The 26088-nt window shown below is 40.4% G+C and overlaps 1 long non-coding RNA gene across 3 annotated transcripts; it reads right to left on the reverse strand.

Moving 5' to 3' along the window:
* Nucleotides 1–237: 237 nt before the first annotated feature.
* Nucleotides 238–26034, reverse strand: LOC118880320. Of its 3 annotated transcripts, none has more exons than XR_005016255.1 (5): nt 25933–26034; nt 24938–25260; nt 23787–23936; nt 12805–12932; nt 238–648 (listed from the first exon to the last, which is right to left on the reverse strand). It is a non-coding gene; the product is annotated as an uncharacterized LOC118880320 (long non-coding RNA). The 3 variants fall into 3 exon arrangements; XR_005016258.1 differs by having other exon boundaries at nt 12878–12932; nt 25933–26033; XR_005016256.1 differs by having other exon boundaries at nt 24938–25239; nt 25933–26032.
* Between the last annotated feature and the right edge of the window lie 54 nt (nt 26035–26088).

The following is a 26088-nucleotide window of genomic DNA, read 5'->3' on the forward strand; positions in this document are numbered from 1 at the left end:
GGATCTTAGTTCCCCAACCAGGAATCGAACCTGTGCCCCCTGCAGTAGAAGCACGAATTCTTAACCACTGGACCGCCAGGGAATTCCCTGATTACTAATTTTTCTTTTTTTTTTTAATGATCACCACTCTTTGGTTCTTTTTTGTTTTTTGGCTGTGCTGGGTCTTCATTGCTGCGTGCAGTCTTTTCTCTAGATGCGGCGAGCGGGGCTACTCTTCGTTGCGGTGCGTGGGCTTCTCACTGCAGTGGCTTCTCTTGTTGTGGAGCACGGGCTCTAGGCGTGCAGGCTTCAGTAGTTGCAGCACGCAGGCTCAGTAGTTGCGGCACGCGGGTTCTAGAGCTCGGGCTTGGTAGTATGGTGCACGGGCTTAGCTGCCCCACGGCATATGGGATCTTCCCAGACCAGGGATGGAACCTGTGTCCCCTGCATTGGCAGATGGATTCTTAACCACTGGACCACCAGGGAAGTCCCCCTGATTAGTAAGTTTTAATCATGAAATGTTACATACAAAAAATAACCAACACCTACAATATTCCTGACCAGTACTCCTCAAATCTGTGCATCAGAAACAAGGAAAGTCTGAGAAACTGTCACAGTTAAGAGGAGCCTCAGGAGACATAAATGTAATGTGCTGTCCTGGATGGGATCCTGGAACAGAAAAAAGACATTAGGTAAAAACTAAGGAAATCTGTATAAACTATGGACTTCAGTAATAATAATGCATCAATATCAGTTCATTAATTATACCAAATGTACCACACTAATGCACAATGTTCATAGGGAAACTGTGTGGGGGGGTGTAATATGAAACCTTCTATACTATCTGTTCATTTTTTCTGTAAATCCAAGTTAAAAAGGAAAAAAAAACCAACAATGTAACTCATATCCATGTATCCATGGAGATGGCTGGTGGTGACGGATGCACAATGTGAATATACTTAATGCCACAAAACCATATACTTAAAAATGGTTAAAATGATAAATTGTATGTTACACACATTTTATTGCAGTAAAAAAAGATGTTTGACATTTTTGCTTCAGTTTTTTTTTTTTTTTTTCTGTTCACAAGGTTTAGAATTAGGTGATTTCCTCAGTCATAGTATTATAAGTGACAGAACTGATATTTGAACCCAGATCTGCCTACAAGTCCATGCCTTAACCACCCTGCTTTATTGTCCCTCCATTAGTGTCCGTGGAACCCCTCCTCCCCTTGCATTTCACATATATTCCAAGGTCTTACCTCCCCCAGAGAGCTCTTGAGATTACTAGCTCATATTCATTCATTCAACAAATATGAATTGAGCTTTTCCTAGGTACCAGGAACTATGCCAGTACCTTTTCCATACTCGTGTAATTCTCATCACAGCCCACAGTGAAAGAGATAGTGCTATAGACCTGAGAAAACTGCAGCTTGGGGAGGTTACATCACTTGTTCAGTATTATAGACCTAGGTGTACACAAGCCAGGCATTAAACTCAGGTGTGTCTAGCTCTAAAGCCAAAGCTTTTAATGGCCTCCTTGTTCATTGGAGACAAGAGTATTATTTTTATTATTTCTGGTATTGTGTTTACCATGAGGGAAGGTTCACACCTCACATTGTTAGTAGCTTGAGTCGCCCTCATTCTCTAATTGTCTATACCTGTATTTTATGATAGATTCCTCTGGTTATTGATTGTTTCTTCTGTTTATGTCTTTTATCTCTCCCATAAGATCTGAGCTTCATGTACATGGAACTTCTTTTTTACCTCTGTACCGTGGCATCTGAAGCTAGAAGGAAATTGAGTGTTCTCTCCCAAGCCTCTGCCCTTTCAGAAGTTATTTTTCAAATAGGAGGCCACCCAGCTACTCAGGGGAGCCATGACTAGAACCCTGTTTATATCTGCTCAGCTAGGGAGGGCACATGGTGCCACAGGTCTTCAGTTTAAACACAGGGGAAGGTGAACATCAGGGAATCAATGGTGTGTGAAAAGGTCCATAAGACACCTTTAAATCTCTTTCATTAATCTTTTAATAGAACCATTCTCTTAAAGTTGATCTTCCATGGCCTCCAAATTGCCAAAAGTTTTTTTCTGTTTTTACCCTTTTTATCTTAATGCCTTCTTTCTGAAGCTCTTCTTTCCTTGGCTACCATGGCACTGAACTCCCCTAGTTGTTCTTCTGTGATCACACTTTATTTTCCTTAACTGTTCCTCCTTCCACTTCCTAAAATGTAGGCAATTCCTAAGGCTGTCTTGAACCCTCCCTTTTTTCTTTATTCTTGCATCTACTTCAAGGGTTTCTGAACAATGGATCCCACATCTTTAGCCTTTTCTCCAAGGTCTAGACCTGAGGCTCCAGCTGTTTGAAAAATTCAGCTTGTGCAAAGCTAACTTCAACACCTACTCTCCACACCAAACCTGATCCTCCCTGTAATATTCAGTGCAAAGTCATCCTGTTCTCTCTGTAGGGATCCCATGCTTCCTTAACACCTCTTGCCTACTTCTTTACAAAAGTACCTTCGGGGTCTCCAGATCGATAGTCTAATCCTACTTCAGTGTAACCTAGTAACTGATTCCAAAGTATTCGTAAGGTCAGCTCAGATGATTTCCCTCTCCTCTGCAAAGGAACTTTAAGGGGAGTCCATTGCCTACTAACTCAAATTGGGCTTTCAAAAAACCCTTTATGAGCTGGTCTCAACTGGCCTTTCAGGTCAAATTAATCTATCTCATTTTCTTTTGACATGTCTACACTTCTCTAATTCTGTACTTTTTCCTAATACTCTTCCTTTTTCTAGAAAGCCTCCCTCATTTCTGTTAAGACCTGTCAAAAATAAAATCAGATCAAAGTAAAATGTTAAGAGTTTACTGTACATACAAAAGAAGAGTTCGCAAACTGGTAGACTTCAGATAGAAAGTGGCAAGAAGCTCAGAGGCATGTCCTTACAGGATGGCTTATAACACGAGAATAGGAAGTTGTTCAACCTTTACAATGATTGATTACAATAGGGGTTTCCATACAGTAGGAGATTGGTTAAAAGTGATTATCTTATACTATTTTAGGAAGACAATTTAAATTTCATTTATGATTATCAGAGGTATTTACAAGAAATAACCTAAATTGAATTTCGTTTACATTCATGAAATAAGCTAGATTAAGTTTCCCTTTCATGGCCTAATTGGTTTTGTCTGCTCAGGGGATTTTTTTTTTAATATTTATTTATTTGGCTGCTCTGGGTCTTAGTTGCGGCACTCGGGATCTTCGTTGCCGCATGTGGCATCTTTAGTTGCGGCATACGAACACTTAGTTGTGGCATGTGGGATCTAGTTCCCTGACCAGGGATCGAACCCCTGGCCCCCTGCATCAGGAGTGCAGTCTTAGCCACTGGACCACCAGAGAAGTCCCTGCTCGGGGGATTTTTAAGGCTGGTCTCCACTTTTGGTCATACTCTCAGCAAGTTCTTGTTCCTGTATATGTTCTAGTATAGGGTTACTCTCGGGTACCACTGTTGATGTTGGTAGGATGGATTGGTTTTTTGTTTGTTTGTTTGTTGGATGCACCACGAGGCTTGCAGGATCTCAGTTCCCCGACCAGGGATTGAACTCAGGTCCTGGCAGTGAAAGCGCCAAGTCCTAACCACTGGACCACCAGGGAATTCCTTTCTTTTTTTGGGGGTGGGGTGGGGTGGATTGTGTGCAGTCACTATTACTGACAGTTGTATAGTCATGGTAGACATGGGTGGTTGGATCATTGAGTTCTTCTAGTTGCCTAATCCTGATGGACATCATTTGATGCGTCAGTAGCTGCTGAAAGGTATTTAAATCTCTTGAGAAGATGCAACACACTAGGGAAATTAATGTGATGACTATGAGAATACCCAAGGACTGAAAAATTCCCTAGGGCAGAGATTCCCAGGAGCCAAGACTTAACTAAAGAAATCAGTGGATGAACCGTGTCACCTATTTGGCGAAAGATGAACATCTGACCTTTAAGATCTTTTACATTTGGGGTAACAATTCCTGATTTATTAACATGGAAACATTTTTCACCAATGACAATACACGCACCTCCTTGTTGGGCAGTTAGGTGCCTAAGACTCTTCTATTTTTAAGACTTCTGAAGCAAGGCTGGATACCTTGGTATCTAAGGCTTGGAGAGAATTAGCTGTGTCACTGAAGCTTTTTTTTTTTTTTTAAGTTTTAGAGATATATAAAACAGCCTTTTCTAATTTACAGGTGCCAATATGAAGAATTAATGCTCTGACAAAGGAAGGAATCCAGCATTGTGTGTAGTGAGAGGATTTTGGTGCTTCATGGATTTCTCTTATGAACTGTTATCTTATGAATAAATGAATCAAGATTGGTGGTTTCATGTGCAGATATTTTTTTTGTTTCTGACTATTGGGAGTTAATAGCTCTAACCCACAAAGACCATTCCAGTTTAGGGGAAGTTCCTGATATAGGGTGGTGTTGCATTGGAAATAAAGCCCCACTCCTCTTAGGGACAGAGTTAAGTTCTGATGGTCTTGGCTTGGGCAATTTGTGGATTGGGTACCCGAGGTTTCTTCAAGAACCATGAGCAAGTAGTGCTTCGATTACTGAATTTAGACAGAAGGAAGAATTCGCCATGGGATTAGGGATTGGAGAACATCCAGTCAGGGAAATTTTATTTTGGTCATAGTATTGGTAATGAATATAGGTAGAGAATCTTTAGAGTTTTGTTAAGAAAGTCTAATCCAAACAGTTTCATTACACTACTGAGGAGTGATAAGTCCCAAAGAGGGACAATCTGTTTGATTACTGAAAATATGAAGTGGAAATTTTTCTTTTATTGGAGGATGAATAGGAAATATAATTGGGAAGAGCTGGTTAGTTAGGCTTTAGGAATGTGTCCATAATCCACTGGGTTGATACCAAACTGTTCTGTTAGCAAGACATAACTGTAAGAATACATCAGGTTCTTCATCAATCTGGGTACATATCCAACATTCTACTTAATTAGTCACTCTTGCTATTTTTTTTTGTACAGTGTCAATTAAGAGGTGTTTATACTTAACATTAGTAAAGGCTTAATACAATTATTAATAATAAAAGCATGTTAATTTTGGCACCAGTGGTCTTGTTCCATTGACTTGGGAAAGTTGTCTACATCATGTGGTTGTCTGCTTCTGGGGAAAATTTTTCCCTGGTATCCTTAATTTTAAGTCGGCTGTAGGTTGACAGGTCCGAGAGTCTGAGGGAGTTCTTTTTAGTTGAAAGATATGAACCCACGGTTCAACATTCTGTAATCTGACTACTATCTGAGAGGTTAAAAGAACCTGATGGGACACCATCAAGGTTCAAGTGCAGCTTTTGGTTGATGTGTTTTCCTGAATACTGTCACTGGGTTCCAAAGTGTGGGGTAGAAAGTCCTCATCAGGTTGAGGGTCTCTAAAGGCCTCTTTGACCTGCTGGAAATAAGCTTGTAATATTGCACTAGAGCCTTACAGTACTTGGTCATATCAGAGTTCACAAGAGCTGGACGAGCATGTGGGGTTCTATCATTAAGGGCATGGGTCACACAGTAATGATTTCATCAGGCGTCAACTTATTTTTTTTTTAACATCTTTATTGGAGTATAATTGCTTTACAATGGCGTGTTAGTTTCTGCTTTATAACAAAGTGAATCAGCTATACCTATACATATATCCCCATATCTCCTCCCTCTTGCGTCTCCCTCCCACCCTCCCTATCCACCCCTCTAGGTGGTCACAAAGCACCGAGCTGATCTCCCTGTGCTATGCGGCTGCTTCCCACTAGCTATCTATATTATATTTGTTAGTATATATAAGTCCATCAGGCGTCAACTTATATTTTCCAAAAGGTGTTGATCTTATTGTCATAAGAGTTAAAGGTAACGCTTTAGGCTGAGGTAATCCTGTGGTCTCAGTTAATTTTGTCAATTTTAATTTTAGAATGCCATTGGTGCATTCAACCTTTCCTGAAGATTGAGGATGACAGGGACAGTGGTAGTGCCATTACGTTTGAATAACCTTGTCTAGTTGTTTTATAACTTGTCCAGTAAAGTGAATCCCTCTATCACTTGAAATTAAGTTTGGGGACTTCCCTGGTGGCGCAGTGGTTAAAAAGCTGCCTGCCAGGGGTTTCCCTAGTGGCGCAGTGGTTGAGAATCTGCTTGCCAATGCAGGGGACACGGGTTTGAGCCCTGGTCTGGGAGGATCCCACATGCCGCGGAGCAACTAGGCCCGTGAGCCACGACTACTGAGCCTGCGCGTCTGGAGCCTGTGCTCCGCAACAAGAGAGGCCGCGATGGTGAGAGGCCCGCGCACCGCGATGAAGAGTGGCCCCCGCTTGCCGCAACTGGAGAAGGCCCTCGCACAGAAACGAGACCCAACACAGCCAAAAATAAATAAATTAAAAAAAAAAAAAAAAAAAGCTGCCTGCCAATGCAGGGGACAGGGGTTCAAGCCCTGGTCCGGGAAGATCCCACATACCGCAGAGCAACTAAGCCCGGGAGCCACAACTACGGAGCCCGCGTGCCACAACTACTGAAGCCCGCACGCCGAGAGCCCATGCTCCACAAGAGAAGCCCGCGCACTGCAACGAAGAGTAGCCCCGCTCGCTGCAACTAGAGAAAGCCTGCACACAGCAACAAAGACCCAATGCAGCGAAAAATAAATAAATAAAATTTAAAAAATAAATTAAGTTTGGGATTCCCTGAAGGGGAAAAACATTTTCTAATAATTTCTTTGCTATAGTGGTGGCAACAGCTTTCCAACATGGAAAAGCTTCTACCCATCTAGAAAACAGACATACTATTATTAAGTACATACTGATGGCCCATAGAAGGAGGCAAATGAATGAAATGCAAATGCAAATGTTCAAATGGTCCAGATGGTGAGGGAGCAGTTCTGGAGCCACTATAATGGACTTACCCAGGATATGTGATTGGCAGGTTAGACATTAATTAGAGATGTTTCACACCATCTTAGAACAGTTACCCCACCAATACTTTTTCATAATTTGAATCATTTTGTCAATTCCATGGTGAATAGTCATAGAGTGCTCGCAAAAGTGGCAACTTGAGGGATTCAGGAAACACACCAGGTGGCTACTCAGGGCCTCCCAGTCTTCTTTTTATATCAAATTTTCATCCTACTTGGTGCCACTTTTGTTTTCTAATATAGATAAACTTGCTTGTCTGTTAAATAAGTTATCATAAGTGATTTGATTTGGATCAATTTTACGGAGTTAATTCGTTATAGAGTTTTGGTACATTTTGAATCTCTTGAGTTGCAACCTTAGCATAAAAGTCAGCTATAACATTTCCTTGATATTCATGGTCTGATCTGTATAAGCTTCAACTTTTCTGACAGCAACTTGTGAAGGTAGTAATAGTGCAGAGGAGCTCAGCAATCTGAGGTCCATTTTTTATAGGCATGCCATTTGATGTTAGGAATTCCCTGTTTCTACAGTATACCAAAATCATGGACTACTCCAAAAGCATACTCTCTATTGGTCATACCTATTTATAATTTTATCTTTGGCTAGCTTACAGGCTTGAGTCAGGCCAACTAACTCTGCAGGTTGTGCTGAATTAAATTGGGGAAGAACTTTCCTTTCTAATAATTCATTTGGGGTAGTAACAACATAAGAGCCTGATATTTTCCTGCAGAATTTTTGGCATAGGAGCCATCAACAGAGTATTAATTCTGGATTGGTTAATGGGGTTTCCTGTAAATCTAATCTCGGAGTCAAATTTTGAGGAACCAATTCAACACAGTTATACGTCTCTCCTTTGTTGGGTAAAGGTAGGAGGGCAGCAGGGTTTAAAGAGTTATAGCAAAGAATGCATAGGTTTGAAGGACACAGGAAGGAGCAGAATCTCATAAGATGTTAGTCTCCTGACTGAGAAATGCTGTGAATGCTCAGTATCTAGTAAACTTTCTATAGCACGAGGAACCTGTAGGTATGAATCATTTCCCTGAAAAAGTTCCGAGGAAGACTCTACAATTTTTTATTGCTGCAGCTACTGCTTTTAAACAATTTGGATATGCCCTGACTGCTGGGTCCAACTGCAGGCTGTAAGAGGCTATAGGTCTATTTATTGCTCCATGTTCTTGAGTGAGGACTCCTAAAGCCCGATTGTTCCATTCATGGATGAACAATACAAAGGGTCTAGTACATTTGGGGGGCAATAATGTGGGAGGATTTTGTAAAGCCCATTTGAGTTCAGTAAAGGTTTCCTTATGTTTTATTTCCCAAGAAAGAGATTCCTGAGTGCTATTTTTAGTTCATAGAGTGGGGAAGCCAATAAAGAAAAATACGAGACTCAGGACCTACAATATCCTGCAAGTCCGAGGAATCCTTACAGGTCTAGGATAATTTTGAATGGTATTTATTTACTTTTTTAATATTTACTTATTTATTGATTTGGTTGTGCCAGGTCTTAGTTACAGCAGGTGGGCTCCTTAGTTGCGGGGGGCAGGCTCCTTAGTTGTGGCATGCGACCTCTTAGTTGTGGCATGCATGTGGGATCTAGTTCCCTGAGCAGGGATCAAACCTGGGCGCCCTGTACTGGGACTGCAGAGTCTTAACCACTGCGCCACCAGGGAAGTCCCGAATGGTATTTATTCTTTCTAAAGACAGAAAGATTCCTTTTGCAGAGAAGTCATGACCTAGAAAATGAACCATCTCTTGTGGTAACTGAAGCTTATATTGAGGCCTTACAGCCTTTATAAGCCAGTCGTTGTAACAGATATGTTGAATCGATTCCTACATATTAAATCATCTACATATTAAATCAAGGTAGAATTTCTGAGAAATTGCAGCAGAGTGTTTAAATCCTGATGTTAAATTTGTGAAAAGTGTGGGGGAGCCTCGGTAAATCCCTGATGCATTATCGTCCGATACGACTTGATTTCTCCAAGTAAAAGCAAATAAATATTGACTTACTTTGTACACAGGGATGCTGAAGAAACAGCATAAGATCACAACTGTAAAGCATTTGGATTCAGTTGGTATATTTGCCAACAAAGTACTTGGGTTTGGTACCCCTGGAAACGTCAGTATCACAGTGGCTCTTACTTATGGCTCTAAGGTCTTATACAAATCTCCATCCCCATCTACAGGGTTTCTTTAAAGGCAAGATAGGAGCACTGCAAGAATTGATACAGGGGATAATTAGCCTCTGACTTAATAAATCTTCTATTATAGGGGTGACCCCTTATATGGCTTCAGGCTTTAAGGGGTACTGAGGTGAGTTAGGAAGCAGTTTAGAAGGATCATTCTGAATTTTAATGATCATTCTGAATTTTAATACTTTTTATCCTGATAAAAAGTATCAGAGATTTCAGAGAGATCTATAACATCTATACTTTTATGGAATTTAGTAGTCTCCTCTGGACAATCAATTTGGACTTGGAGAACACATAATGCTTCAGTGTCTGATGAGTCTGGAAAGTCTAAGGTTATTTCTCCTGAGGAAAATTTTATTTGGCCTTGTAATTTAGAAAGCAGATCTTTTTCTCCCCCCAAAACAACCAACTTTTTATTGAAGTATAATTGATTTACAATGTTGTGTTAGTTTCAGGTGTACAGCAAAGTTATATATGTATAACTTTTTCAGATTCTTTTCCGTTATAGGTTATTTATTACAAGATATTGAATGTAGTTCCCTGTGCCATATAGTAGGTCCTTGTTGTTTATCTATTTATATATAGTAGTGTGTGTCTATTAATTTATTCCTCCCCTCCCCCTTCCCCCTTTGGTAACCATAAGTTTGTTTTCTGTCTGTGAGTCTATTTCTGCTTTGTAAATAAGTTCATTTGTATCATTTTTAAAAAATATATTTATTTATTTATTTATTTGGTTGCACCAGGTCTTAGTAGTGGCTCGCAGGCGCCTTAGTTGCAGCACGAGGGCTCCTTAGTTGTGGCATGCAAACTCTTAGTTGCAGCACGCATGTGGGATCTAGTTCCCTGACCAGGGATCGAACCCAGGCCCCCTGCATTGGGAGCGCAGTCTTATCCAGTGCACCACCAGGGAAGTCCCTGTATCATTTTTTAAGATTCCGCATATAAGTCATATCATACTATATTTGTCTTTCTTTGTCTGACTTACTTCACTTCGTATGATAATCTCTAGGTCCATCCATGTCGCTGCAAATGGCATAATTTCATTCTTTCTTATGGCTGAGTAATATTCCATTGGGGTGTGTGTGTGTGTGTGTGTGTGTGTGTGTGTGTGTTTGTGTGTATGTATACATACCACATCTTCTTTATCCATTCATCTGTTGATGACATTTAGGTTGCTTCCATGTCTTGGCTATTATAAATAGTAAATAGCTATAGAAAGCAGGTCTTTACCTAGGAAATTCACAGGGGTAGTACTGCATAATAGAAAAGTATGACTTTCAGAGAAAGAGCCAACAGTTATGGATTCCAATAAAGGAACTCTTTGAACTTGACTGGAAACTCCCACTGCTAAGATATTTTTATTACTCTGAGGAGGTTCTTCATGTGTCATGGTGGTTTTAAAGTAAATAGAGTTGGGGGGATCGGGGGAAGGGAGTTCCCTGGTGGCCTAGTGGTTAGGATTCGGGGCCTTCGCTACCATGGCTCAGGTTCAACCCCTGGTGGGGAACTGAGATCCCACCGGCCTCATGGCACAGCCAAAAAAAAAAAAAGAAAGAAAAAGTAGAGTTGCTCTGGTATCTATCAACATGGTAGAAATTTCTCCATTTAAGTTTAGTTTAATTTTCATTCTCGAGTTAAAGGAATTATTGAAAGTAGCTTACTGGGCAATTTCTTGGAGCCTTACCATTGTTGACAGTCATCACAAGAATCTGGGAGTTGAGAGCTCTCTCTTATAGGGCAACTGGATTGCTAAAAGTGGCCTGTTCTTGGACTTCCCTGGCAGTCCAGTGGTTAAGACTCCGTGCTTCCAATGCAAGGGGCGCAGGTTCGATCCCTGGTTGGGGAACTAAGGTTCCATATGCTGTGTGGTGCAGCCAAAAAAGAAAAAAAAAAGTGGGCTGTTCTTCCAATGCCCCTTTTTGATTACAGTATTTGCAGGTATCTCTATCAATAGGGGCAAAACTTGGAGTAGGAATGGACCTCTTGAAGTTGGGTCAAGGTTGCTGCAGTCGTAGGGCCATGAATTTATTTTCTTGATAGCAGCCTTTTTCTGTTCTGTTGTTCTTTCAAAATGTTGAGCAAGATGTTGAAGCTCTGGGAGAGAAGTGGCTTCTGATTCTAATTTATGTTCCCGTAACAAACCATTGAGTTCTGGGTTAAGCCCATTACCAAAATGAGCACACAAGGCAAAACCAGTCCCCAGGTCTTTGAGACCACAATATTGTCTAAGTACTACTTCTAAACTAATTCAGAAATCTGCCACTGGTTTTTTTTTCTAAAACAGGATTGTAATATGGCCCAGTCAATTCTCATAGGGAAAATCTTGGGAACTTCTTCAAGAAGCCGCTGAATTATTTTCTTGCTCTTTTTATTCTACCTCTGGAGGCATGTTTGTTGGGGCCTTCAAAATCTTAGGTAGGGTCTTTCCAATATATTTCTTGAAGCCAATTTTGAGCATTTCCTGGACTCAGTGTTAACAAACCGGTAAAAATCAGGTAGTCCAGGGTCATAGGCACCAAGAATTTTGAAATTCTTCTAAAAATGTATCAGTGGTTTGGTCCTTTTTAGGGTCTGGAAATCATTTACAATGGTTCAAAGCTTGGCTCAAGACCAGGGTTTAAATTCTACTGATCCCTGGTTCATTAGAATAACTTATTTTAAAGGACATCTGATATTTAGGGGGTTTGGGGGGAAAGGGTAAAAGATCAAAGGGGTTAGTGGGTTCAGAAATAATCAGATTAAGGAGAATAAACAGGAGCAGAGGGATTAGCTGCAGGTCACTCAAGTCATTCACATCGATCAGAGCTTTGGTCTTAAGTTTTTCGTTGGCTCATTGTAATGATTCCTTTAGAAGAGGCTATTTTAGAGTCATTTTGTCTTCTGGAGGCTTCCATATCAATCGAAAATGCATTCCATTGGGTTTTTAAAAACATTTATTTACTTATTTATTTTTTATTTATGTATTTTGGCTGCGCTGGGTCTTAGTTGCGGCATGTGGACTCTTAGTTGAGGCATGTATATGGAATCAAGTTCCCCTACCAGGGATCAAACCCGGGTCCCCTGTATTGGCAGTGCGGAGAGTTACCCACTGGACCACAAGGGAAGTCCCATGCATTCCACTGGTTTTGAAAGGTTTGAGATCATATCTTTTCAGGGGTACCCCTAAGGTGGACTACCTTATCTAAGTTAAAGTTTCCCCAAAGTGACCACTGTAATTCCAAGTTACCCTATGTAGAGTGCACTCATTTTTCCAAAAAGGGACAAGATCCTGGTCATTAAGTACATATACATAAGAAGCAGGAGTTTTTGAAGGAGGTAGGGAAAGAGTTTTAGACTGAGCGCAACTAATCTTTGCCTTTATTTATTTATTTTTTGGCAGTGGCACATGGCTTGTGGGATCTTCATTCCCTGACCAGGGATTGAACCCATGTCCTCAGTAGTGAAAGCACAGAGTTTTAACCACTGGATCACCAGGAAATTCCCTAATCTTTGCCTTTAGATTCCCTAAAAATGACTGTATCTATAAGAGAGTGTGGGAATTTTACTGCTATCTAGAAACCCAGGGAATCATGGGTTTTCTCCCTTTACAGACAGAAGGGTGACCAAAAAGCTTGAAGATGACACCAGTATGCACAATAAAGTCAGATAGCTCCAGACACAAAGAGCAGAGCTTGGATCCAAGAGAGACTTACCCTAGAACTCCATGGTCAATGAGAAAGCAGTGAGCACAATGGGCTTGTTAGGTACTGGCACCTGGTTACTCACCGGCCTCAGGGCATGTCAGGGGATAGTCTTCAGAACCCACTTATGACACAAGAAACTGTGAAAAAATCAGATCAAATTAAAATGTTAAGAGTTCAGAATTACTTTGAAGGAGAACCAAGATGGCGGAGTAGAAGGACGTGCTCTCACTCCCTCTTGCAAGAGCACCAGAATCACAACTGGCTGCTGGACAATCATTGACAGGAAGCCCCTGGACTTCACCAAGGAGGATACCCCACGTCCAAGGACAGAGGAGAAGCCACAGTGAGACGGTAGGAGGGGCGCAATCAGAGTAAAATCAAATCCCATAACTGCTGGGTGGGTGGCTCACAGACTGGCGAACACTTATACCACAGAAGTCCACCCACTGGAGTGAAGGTTCTGAGCCCCACGTCAGGCTTCCCAACCTGGGGGTCCGGCTACGGGAGGAGGAATTCCTAGAGAATCAGACTTTGAAGCCTAGTGGGAATTGATTGCAGGACTTTGACAGGACTGGGGGAAACAGAGACCCCACTCTTGGAGGGCACACACAAAGTAATGTGTGCATCAGGACCCAGGGGAAGGAGCAGTGACCCTGGGGGAGACTGAACCAGACCTACCTGCTGGTGTTGGGGGGTCCCCTGCAGAGGCGAGTGGTGGCTCTGTTTCACAGTGGGGATAAGGACACTGGCAGCAGAGGTTCTGGGAAGTTCTCCTTGGCGTGAGCCCTCCCAGAGTCTGCCATTAACCCCACCAAAGAGCACGGGTAGGCTCCAGTGTTGGGTTGCCTCAGGCAAAACAACCAACAGGGAGGGAACCCAGCGCCACCCATCAACAGTCAAGTGGATTAAGGTTTTACTGAGCTCTGACCGCCACAGCAACAGGGAGGGAACCCAGCCCCACCCATCAACAGTCAAGTGGATTAAGGTTTTACTGAGCTCTGACCGCCACAGCAACAGTCAGCTCTACCCACCACCAGAGCCTCCCATCAAGACTCTTAGATAGCCTCAACCACCAGAGGGCAGACAACAGAAGCAAGAAAAACTACAATGCTGCAGCCTGTGGACCAAAAACCACAGTTACAGAAAGATAGAGAAGATGAAAAGGCAGAGGGCTATGTACCAGATGAAGGAACAAGAAAAAATCCCAGAAAAACAACTAAATGAAGTGGAGATAGGCAACCTTCCAGAAAAAGAATTCAGAATAATGATAGTGAAGATGATCCAGGACGTCGGAATAAGAATGGAGGCAAAGATTGAGAAGATGCAAGAAATGATTAACAAAGACCTAGAAGAATTAAAGAACAAACAAACAGAGATGACCAATACAATAACTGAAATGGAAACTACACTAGAAGGAATCAATAGCAGAATAACTGAGGCAGAAGAACGGATAAGTGACCTGGAAGACAGAATGGTGGAATTCACTGCTGCGGAACAGACTAAAGAAAAAAGAATGAAAAGAAATGAAGACAGCCTAAGAGACCTCTGGGACAACATTAAACGCAACAACATTCGCATTATAGGGGTCCCAGAAGGAGAAGAAAGAGAGAAAGGACCCGAGAAAATATTTGAAGAGATTATAGTCGAAAACTTCCCTAACATGGGAAAGGAAATAGCCACCCAAGTCCAGGAAGCAAAGAGAGTCCCATACAGAATAAACCCAAGGAGAAACACGCTGAGACACATAGTAATCAAAGTGGCAAAAATTTAAGACAAAGAAAAATTATTGAAAGCAGCAAGGGAAAAACGACAAATAACATACAAGGGACCTCCCATAAGGTTAACAGCTGATTTCTCAGCAGAAACTCTACAAGCCAGAAGGGAGTGGCATGATATACTTAAAGTGATGAAAGGGAAGAACCTACAACCAAGATTACTCTACCCGGCAAGGATCTCATTTAGATTTGATGGAGAAATCAAAAGCTTTACAGACAAGCAAAAGCTAAGAGAATTCAGCACCACCAAACCAGCTCTACAACAAATGCTAAAGGAACTTCTCTAAGTGGGAAACACAAGAGAAGAAAAGGACCTACAAAAACAAACCCAAAACAATTAAGAAAATGGTCATAGGAACATACATATCGATAATTACCTTAAACGTGAATGGATTAAATGCCCCAACCAAAAGACATAGACTGGCTGAATGGATACAAAAACAAGACCCATATATATGCTGTCTACAAGAGACCCACTTTAGACCTAGGGACACATACAGACTGAAAGTGAGGGGATGGAAAAAGATATTCCATGCAAATGGAAATCAAAAGAAAGCTGGAGTAGCTATACTCATATCAGATAAAATAGACTTTAAAATAAAGAATGTTACAAGAGACAAGGAAGGACACTACATAATGATCCAGGGATCAATCCAAGAAGAAGATATAACAATTATAAATATATATGCACCCAACATAGGAGCGCCTCAATACATAAGGCAAGTGCTAACAGCTATAAAAGAGGAAATCGACAGTAACACAATAATAGTGGGGGACTTTAACACCTCACTTACACCAATGGACAGATCATCCAAAATGAAAATAAATAAGGAAACAGAAGCTTTAAATGACACAATAGACCAGATAGATTTAATTGATATATATAGGACATTCCATCCCAAAACAGCAGATTACACGTTCTTCTCAAGTGCGCACGGAACATTCTCCAGGATAGATCACATCTTGGGTCACAAATCAAGCCTCAGTAAATTTAAGAAAATTGAAATCATATCAAGCATCTTTTCTGACCACAATGCTATGAGATTAGAAATGAATTACAGGGAAAAAAACGTAAAAAAGACAAACACATGGAGGCTAAACAATACGTTACTAAATAACCAAGAGATCACTGAAGAAATCAAAGAGGAAATAAAAAAATACCTAGAGACAAATGACAATGAAAACACGACGACCCAAAACCTATGGGATGCAGCAAAAGCGGTTCTAAGAGGGAAGTTTATAGCTATACAAGCCTACCTAAAGAAACAAGAAAAATCTCAAGTAAACAATCTAACCTTACACCTAAAGAAACTAGAGAAAGAAGAACAAACAAAACCCAAAGTTAGCAGAAGGAAAGAAATCATAAAGATCAGAGCAGAAATAAATGAAATAGAAACAAAGAAAACAATAGCAAAGATCAATAAAACTAAAAGTTGGTTCTTTGAGAAGATAAACAAAATTGATAAGCCATTAGCCAGACTCATCAAGAAAAAGAGGGAGAGGACTCAAATCAATAAAATCAGAAATGAAAAAGGAGAAGTTACAACAGACACCGCAGAAATACAAAGCATCCTAAGAGACTACTACAAGGAACTTTATGCCAATAAAATGGACAACCTGGAAGAAATGGACAAATTCTTAGAAAGGTATAACCTTCCAAGACTGAACCAGGAAGAAATAGAAAATATGAACAGACCAATCACAAGTAATGAAATTGAAACTGTGATTAAAAATCTTCCAACAAACAAAAGTCCAGGACCAGATGGCTTCACAGGTGAATTCTATCAAACATTTAGAGAAGAGCTAACACCCATCCTTCTCAAACTCTTCCAAAAAATTGCAGAGGAAGGAACACTCCCAAACTCATTCTATGAGGCCACCATCACCCTGATACCAAAACCAGACAAAGACACTACAAAAAAAGAAAATTACAGACCAATATCACTGATGAATATAGATGCAAAAATCCTCAACAAAATACTAGCAAACAGAATCCAACAATACATTAAAAGGATCATACACCACGATCAAGTGGGATTTATCCCAGGGATGCAAGGATTCTTCAATATACGCAAATCAATCAATGTGATACACCATATTAACAAATTGAAGAATAAAAACCATATGATCATCTCAATAGATGCAGAAAAAGCTTTTAACAAAATTCAACACCCATTTCTGATAAAAACTCTCCAGAAAGTGGGCATAGAGGGAACCTACCTCAACATAATAAAGGCCATATATGACAAACCCACAGCAAACATCATTCTCAATGGTGAAAAACTGAAAGCATTTCCTCTAAGATCAGGAACGAGACAAGGATGTCCACTCTCACCACTATTATTCAACATAGTTCTGGAAGTCCTAGCCACGGCAATCAGAGAAGAAAAAGAAATAAAAGGAATACAAATTGGAAAAGAAGAAGTAAAACTGTCACTGTTTGCGGATGACATGATACTATACATAGAGAATCCTAAAACTGCCACCAGAAAACTGCTAGAGCTAATTAATGAATATGGTAAAGTTGCAGGATACAAAATTAATGCACAGAAATCTCTTGCATTCCTATACACTAATGATGAAAAATCTGAAAGAGAAATTATGGAAACACTCCCATTTACCATTGCAACAAAAAGAATAAAATACCTAGGAATAAACCTACCTAGGGAGACAAAAGACCTGTATGCAGAAAACTATAAGACACTGATGAAAGAAATTAAAGATGATACCAACAGATGGAAAGATACCATGTTCTTGGATTGGAAGAATCAACATTGTGAAAATGAGTATACTACCCAAAGCAATCTACAGATTCAATGCAATCCCTATCAAATTACCAATGGCATTTTTTACGGAGCTAGAACAAATCATCTTAAAATTTGTATGGAGACACAAAAGACCCCGAATAGCCAAAGCAGTCTTGAGGCAAAAAAATGGAGCTGGAGGAATCAGACTCCCTGACTTCAGACTATACTACAAAGCTACAGTAATCAAGACAATATGGTACTGGCACAAAAACAGAAACATAGATCAATGGAACAAGATAGAAAGCCCAGAGATTAACCCACGCACCTATGGTCAACTAATCTATGACCAAGGAGGCAAAGATATACAATGGAGAAAAGACAGTCTCTTCAATAAGTGGTGCTGGGAAAACTGGACAGCTACATGTAAAAGAATGAAATTAGAATACTCCCTAACACCATACACAAAAATAAACTCAAAATGGATTCAAGACCTAAATGTAAGACTGGACACTATAAAACTCTTAGAGGAAAACATAGGAAGAACACTCTTTGACATAAATCACAGCAAGATCTTTTTTGATCCACCTCCTAGAGTAATGGAAATTAAAACAAAAATAAACAAGTGGGACCTAATGAAACTTCAAAGCTTTTGCACAGCAAAGGAAACCATAAACAAGACGAAAAGACAACCCTCAGAATGGGAGAAAATATTTGCAAATGAATCAACAGACAAAGGATTAATCTCCAAAATATATAAACAGCTCATTCAGCTCAATATCAAAGAAACAAACACCCCAATCCAAAAATGGGCAGAAGACCTACATAGACATTTCTCCAAAGAAGACATACAGACGGCCACGAAGCACATGAAAAGATGCTCAACATCACTAATTATTAGAGAAATGCAAATCAAAACTACAATGAGGTATCACCTCACTCCTGTTAGAATGAGCATCATCAGAAAATCTACAAACAACAAATGCTGGAGAGGGTGTGGAGAAAAGGGAACCCTCTTGCACTGTTGGTGGGAATGTAAATTGATACAGCCACTATGGAGAACAATATGGAGGTTCCTTAAAAAACTAAAAATAGAATTACCATATGACCCAGCAATCCCACTACTGGGCATATACCCAGAGAAAACCGTAATTCAAAGAGACACATGCACCCGAATGTTCATTGCAGCACTATTTACAATAGCCAGGTCATGGAAGCAACCTAAATGCCCATCAACAGACGAATGGATAAAGAAGTTGTGGTACATATATACAATGGAATATTACTCAGCCATAAAAAGGAACGAAATTGAGTCATTTGTTGAGACGTGGATGGATATAGAGACTGTCATACAGAGTGAAGTAAGTCAGAAAGAGAAAAACAAATATCGTATATTAATGCATGTATGTGGAACCTAGAAAAATGGTACAGATGAGTCAGTTTGCAGGGCAGAAGTTGAGACACAGATGTAGAGAATGGACATATGGACACCAAGGGGGGAAAACTGCGGTGAGGTTGGGATGGGGGTGTGCTGAATTGGGCGATTGGGATTGACATGTATACACTGATGTGTATAAAATTGATGCCTAATAAGAACCTGCAGTATAAAAAAACAAACAAAACAACTAATACTAAACTTTCATTGGGTTATTTGTATGGAAATATGTTAATATAAATGTTTCAGACATTACATGAAATTTCTAAAAATCTTATATTTGTATTTGTATGGAAATATGTATGGAAATATGTTAATATAAATGTTTCAGACATTACATGAAATTTCTAAAAATCTTATATTTGTATTTGTATGGAAATATATATGGAAATTTGTTAATATAAATGTTTCAGACGTTACATGAAATTTCTAAAAATCTTATATGTTCTGGTATAATGTTATAAGTAATAATCCTAGTTATTACTTTAAAATGTATATCTCAGAAATAACTAATTTTCTTGTCAACTGCATTATTATGAACTTTCATCAAATCTTTAACCGTGGTCATTTTTAAGTCTTTTGTCATTTACAGACAGTTCTGGGTGTACTCTGATGATTTTGCAAATATGTTCCTATAAAAGGGTTTCATCTTCAAGAAATTCATGGAAAAGACTCTGACAAGTACAGGTTTCTGGTAACTGACTGTACTGCTGAACTGAATGAATAAGCATTTTCAGAACTCTAATGAAAAACTGATGAACTCATAAAAGTGCTAACAAAAGATCAAGATAAAAAAAAAATTAATTACATGGGACTGAGTGAACTGATGAGGATGAGTATAATTTTTGTGACTTTCTGTCTGAATTAAAAAAAAAAAAAATCCCACAAGGACTCAGAGGCAAAGAATATACAAATCAATTTTCACTGCAAAGTAAAGGAGCTGTTACAGTGGAGGATTACTGGACTGAATGTCAATATTATGACATAGTATGAGTGTGTTTCATGTTTGGTAATTGCAATCATTGTTGCTTTTGTTGTGGTCATCCATGTACAATGCTTGGTGTCAGTCTATTTATCTCTTGTAAAAATAAAATACAGTGTGTGTGTGTGAAAAAAAAAAAATGTTAAGAGTTCATTGTGGGCTTCCCTGGTGGCGCAGTGGTTGAGAATCTGCCTGCTAATGCAGGGGACACGGGTTCGCGCCCTGGTCTGGGAAGATCCCACATGCCGCGGAGCGGCTGGGCCCGTGAGCCACAACTACTGAGCCTGCGCGTCTGGAGCCTGTGCTCCGCAACAAGAGAGGCCACGATAGTGAGAGGCCCGCGCACCGCAATGAAGAGTGGCCCCCGCTTGCCGCAACTAGAGAAAGCCCTCGCACAGAAACGAAGACCCAACATAGCAATCAATCAATCAATAAATAAATCTTTAAAAAAAAAAAAAAAAGAGTTCATTGTGCACACAAAAGAACAGTTCACAAACTGGGAGACTTCAGACTGAAAATGGTAAGAAGCTCAAAGGCATGTTTATAGGATGGCTTATAACATGAGATTGAGGAAGTTGTTTAACTTTTACAAGTATTGGTTATTAAACAATGGGGGTTTCCAAATGGCAGGGAATTGGTTAAAAGTGATTATCTTATACCATTTTAGGAAGACACTAAATTTTGGGTATGATTATCGGAGGCATTTGCAAGAAATAACCTAAATTTAGTTTTGCTAACATTCATGAAGTAAGCTAGATTAAGTTTTGCTTACATGGCTTAACTGGCTTTGTCTGCTTGAGGGATTTTTAGGCCTAGTCTCCATTTTAACAGACCCAATTCAACCTACAAGGCCCTTCCTTACCACCTCAGCCTAAAGTAATTATTTGGTGATTCTCTTTAGCCAAGGATAATTGGTACAGGAGGGGGGAGGGGGGAATCCCAAAGAGAATCTACTTAAAACAGGGACCAAAATTCCATAGTTAAGAAAGATAAAAGGACTGATTGTAGGGAGAGCCAATCTGGGACAAAGCTAAAACAAAAAAATCATACACATACACACCATAATACAATAGATAATAATTATACACAAGTGTCATTACCTTAATATAAAAATATGAAAGACAGGTGTTTACATATGTTGTATAATTTATCCTTCATTTACATAAATGCTAGTATTTAATAATAGGACTAGTTAACAGAGACAATAACAGGACTAATTAAATAATGTATGAGAAATATGTAATAATATCTTTATGCATTTCCCTCCTCTGATACAGCAATTTACTTTTTTTAAACAATTGAATATTTAAATTTTATAGGCTATATTATTCTGTATTCTTAAGACATAAAAACAAGAATTTTTTAAAGGAGAATGTAAATTCAATAGGATTAATTAAACAAACATTGCTATATTTATTAAAAAATAACAATGGCATGTTCCTTTCTGCCTCATGATACAGGATCTTTTCACTCCTTTGGTTTCCTTTTCTAATAATACTTCTCTGAACTGCCTGCTGCCTTTAGGACATCCTTCTTTTCTTTTATGTAGTGGTAAAACTGAATACAGTCAAATGTGAAATTCTCTTTGACCTGCAGTTGTGCTCTTATCAAACCCACATTACACTGATTCATGGTGTCTGTCCAATGTGATGACATCAATCTAAATATCCTCTCAATAAAAATATTTGAGGGTGGAATACTTAGGATTTTACTTACTAGCAACAGCAAGTTTTGGGACTTGCAGGAATTAATTTCTAGCTCTCCAAAAATGTCCATCCATTTTTTATCTACAGGCTTATTTTGGTAGACCAGCTGTTTGTCAATCAGGTCCTTTGCATCTATAAATTCATCATAGAGGTTATCCATGTCTAAAATATCCATCATTTTTAAACATTCTGAAGCACATTGAATGTCCTTGTAAGTTAAACCTCTCTTTCTCAGGGAAAATGGTTTTAAAGCACAGAGGTAATTTGAACTTGTGAAATCGAAATTGCATTCCAAATGAGTTATTGTTCTAGTAAAGAAGTTGAGAAAATCCTGTTTAATTTGGTTGCCCTTTTCTGGTGACATTCTTTTCAGTTCTAAAGCAGTTTTCTTTCCAAAAAATGAGTCATTTTTTTGCTGTGTGAGTTTTTTGTCACAACTTACACATAGTATCAAATAACGCAGGTGCAGACAGTTTATCCTTTTCTAGGCTCCTTATGGCCTCTTCAAAGATCATCACGCAGTTCTGGAGAAAAAGCATATAAATTTCTGTTGTACTGTAATCCTTTCCTCCATTCTCATCTTCAACGTACTTCCAAATTAGAGAAGGACATTCTTCTTTTCCCACAGTTTGAAATTGGATTCTATAGTAGGCCAACATTTTAACATCTTTCCTATGGCTGGCAACAATGACAGCCATCTTGTTGGCATCTGTCTAAGGAGTCTCTCTCCTTCCATTTCTACAAAGTCAAAAATCTCATTAAGTGCTTCTACATGTTTTGAAGAAACTGAAAAGTAACCCAAAACCTTCATTATGAAAGCCTCAATGTCACAGGAAAGCAAATCACACCCCTTTTTAGCAGTCTTGTGTACAAGCTGTGCAGGACATTTAGCAGGTAAGATGTTTTCATTGTCTTTGGTAAGAAGTTTATAGACTGAATGGAATTTGCTGAAATTTACATCTGCACTATCTGCTGAATATGCAGATAGGTGCGCAAAGTCTAGTTTGTATTTGGATAGGATATCAACAATTTTTTGTTTTGTGTTTTCTGAGGTTTCATTAAAATCTTCATAGAAGTCAAGAAGACAGTTTGAAACTCCATTTTTCAAATCAAGGTACCTGAGAGCTAGGGGGAAAACTTTTTATTGCCATGATTCAACACATCACTTGATATACCATAGAAAGCACGATTGCTGGTAAGATCTGACAGGATCAGCTCTATACTGTAAGGGGCCAACACATCCATGATCAAAATCGCCCCTTTTGTTCGCCCACAAGACATTTTAGTTGCAACCTCTGAATCAGGATATGTAACTTTACTCAGCTTCACAGAGCGATCAAGAGAGCAATAGAACAACGCATGTTCACTTGTATGATATGCCCAAGCTAATTCAGCAGCTGCTATTTTCCATTGAGCACTGGTGTGTTTTGGGGAGACAAAAACACTTTGTATTGATTCAAAAGTGCTTGCTTGTCTCATCCCGGATTTGTGGGATTCGGTCCCCATATGTGTCTTCACATCCCCTTCTCCACCATGGCCAACCCCGAATTCTTTTCTACATATTGTGCAGTATGCTCCTTTTGGATTATTTACCTCCCTAATCCAGTAGTAAGTGTCCTTCCATCTGTCATTAAAATAACATAGCCATTTAGTCTTCTTTCTTGGTATTGTCTGGGTCATGCTGGCATTGGTATGGAACTCACACTCATTTTCATGATCTGAACTCTTAGAAAACATGGTCACAATATTCATAAAGTTAAAAATTACACTAGCACTATCTCCATACAGAGCAAACAGTTAATTGGACTGTTAACATTCCTGACTAGAACTTAAGTTGCTCTGAGAGAAGGTTACAATGGATATACTATGTGAACCACACTAATGGTTGCCAATATCACTGGTCAAGGGAAGGCTGACAATCACCATATTCATTTGTGGTTAACAGAAGGCAGACTATCATCGTATTCATAAAAAAGGTGTAGTCTTCAGCCTCTTTTTTGGGGGGCCATAATATGGGTTTTGCGCCCCTCCTCTCCCCTGCTAATCTTTGCACTCACTGCTGAGAACCAGGGCATTTTTTTACCCAGGAGGGATTCCTTGGAATATGGGACTTTCAGGGACAGTCCCAATCTGGTATGGTTGGTCACCAAAAATAAAGTTCATTACTCTCTCATTTTCATGAGTGAGAGCCTGTCTAGTATTTTCAGATCTGCTATTTTGACTTTAGCAAATTAGGTTTAGCTAGACTTTCTGAGAAGTATAGTCTAAGGTAAATCAGATAAAAATGGTTAGCCAAATCTTTCTGATGGTAGTTTTTCTGTAAGTTTTGTTTGGATAAATGTGGCTTACCTTGAACTTTGCAGTATTTAGTACAGCTGTTCCACAGTTTCTTTCTTTAGATACAAGGAACAGTTCTGAGACTAGCTGGGAAGTCAAGGTTGGCTGTTCCGAATGATTTAGCTGCGCTTGCTTTTGCTATTTCTAATAGCTCCATTTTACCTACAAAGAAAACACCGAACACTCATTAATTCTATAGCATACCCCAAAAAGGCTAAGAATGACAAACTAAGGATGCACTTTATTATAAAAGCAAGATAAAGATGCTCACTTATGTTTATAAAATACTCCACAGTCTTGTTATGCCAGTAAATGTAAAAAAGGGTGGAGACAGAAAACGCAAAAGAGAAAGGAAAATTAATACCGTTCCTCCCGCAGTCATTAGTTAACTTATTAAAAGCTGAAGGCAAGATTTGTTAAAGTTGCTCAGAGCTGGTAAACTAATGTCATTAATAGACATTTAAAAGGTTCCATTAAGAACTGCCTGCACTAGATTCCTCCACCCTGAGCCATTTAAAGCCACAATTAATCTTTAATCTCGAGGGGTATGAATGATCTCCATTTAAAAATAGGCTATGGATTGTGATTGTATAGTTTTGTCTGCTAATCAGATAATACCGCCCCCACGGGCCTCTCTGGCGGTGCAATGTTGAGAATCCGCCTACCAGTGCAGGGGACACGGGTTCGATCTCTGGTCCGGGAAGATCCCACATGCCGCGAAGCAACCAAGCCCGTGCACCACAACTACTGACCCTGTGCTCTAGAGCCTGGGAGCCACAACTACTGAAGCCCGCGCGCCTAGAGCCCATGCTCCGCAACAAGAGAAGCCGCCGCAATGAGAAGCCCGCGCACCGCAACAAAGAGTAGCTCCCGCTCGACGCAACTAGAGAAAGCCCACGCGCAGCAACAAAGACGCAACGCAGCCAGAAACAATAAATAAATAAAATAAAATAATAAAATAAATAAATTTATTTAAAAAAAGATAATACCGCCCCCAACCCAAAGCTACAGAGATTTCATACATCAAAAGAAATCAAAGAAATTAAATGACACAACAACCTTGGTTCCCTAGCCTACTCATATACTGTCGCCCTACATGTAAAAAGAGGTGAACCTGTGCGCCTCTCTTAACCACAAATAACCCACCCACCTTTTTTACTTACAGGAAACGGGGTTCTGCTCTGCGACCTCTTCCTGGATCTCTCCCTCCAAGTGCTGTGTTCTTTCGGGTACACCACAGGGTCAGAGCCCTAGTACTGTCACCCTGCGTGTTCGAGAAGGCCCTTCTGTAATACGACCTTCCCCGAGAGCGACACTTCCTACGGGATCGCGACCCGCTCCGCGAGGAAGACTGCGAGTGGCGCCCGTACTTTCTCTGGTGGCGCCTTTCGGACCGAGACCGTGACCTGCTCCTTCTCCCGGGCGGGCTCTTGACTCCTGGACCACGACCGACTCCAGCGAGACGCTGGAACAGGAACGAGAGCGTCTGGAAGAGCGGGCGAGCCCGGCCACAAGTTCGTTCACGTAGCTAAGACATCGTTGCTGCCAGCTCTGAAAAGGGTCACTTCCCCAAAACCCAGAGTATCTCCTAAACCTAATCCTATCTCCCGACGATTTTCCCCGGGAGGGGATGTCTGGCAATCTGGAGACATTTTTGGTTGTCACAACTGGGGGAAAGAAGGGGATGCAGATAAACACCCTACAGCGCACAGGACTGGTCCCCCCCAAAAAACAGAATTATCTGGCCCAAAATGTCAGTAGTGCCTAGGCTGAGAAACCCTGCCTTAAAGCAAACGGGAAAAAAAGGTCAAGTCTCAGAAGGGGGTCACCGCGCCGGGACCCTCTGGGTCGCCCAGGTAGCCCGCTTCCAGAACCGGGAGGTCCCCGCCTCCCGGGAACGACCCCGCCACTCACGGAGGCGAAGCTACGGCGAGGACGGGGCCAGGCTCTGAGAAAATAAACGGGACTTTAAAACCCCGATTAGTGCTGTGGGGCCGCGAACCCGGACCTACGTTTTGCACCCACGGGACCCATGCCTGAGATAACTGTGTGAGCGACCCCAGCACTAGAAAATTTACCACCTCACTGAAAACGGATACAGAGCCCCAACAAACGCCTTCTTTCGAAAGCTTAGGAGAAAGCAACTTCTCACACCTACCCTTGAATGCCAGACCCAAGTATCACTTCCGACGTACACATGTGAACTGAGCGCTGCGAAAAGTCCCCACAGCTGGCGCCCGGAGCATGAGCAGAGACGTCGGCGCGGTGGGCGTGGCTCTCTCTAGCCCTCCCTCAGCGAGTGCTACTCTCCCCG

This window comes from Balaenoptera musculus, chromosome 1 (genome assembly GCF_009873245.2).
Source record: "Balaenoptera musculus isolate JJ_BM4_2016_0621 chromosome 1, mBalMus1.pri.v3, whole genome shotgun sequence".
NCBI lineage: Eukaryota > Metazoa > Chordata > Mammalia > Artiodactyla > Balaenopteridae > Balaenoptera > Balaenoptera musculus.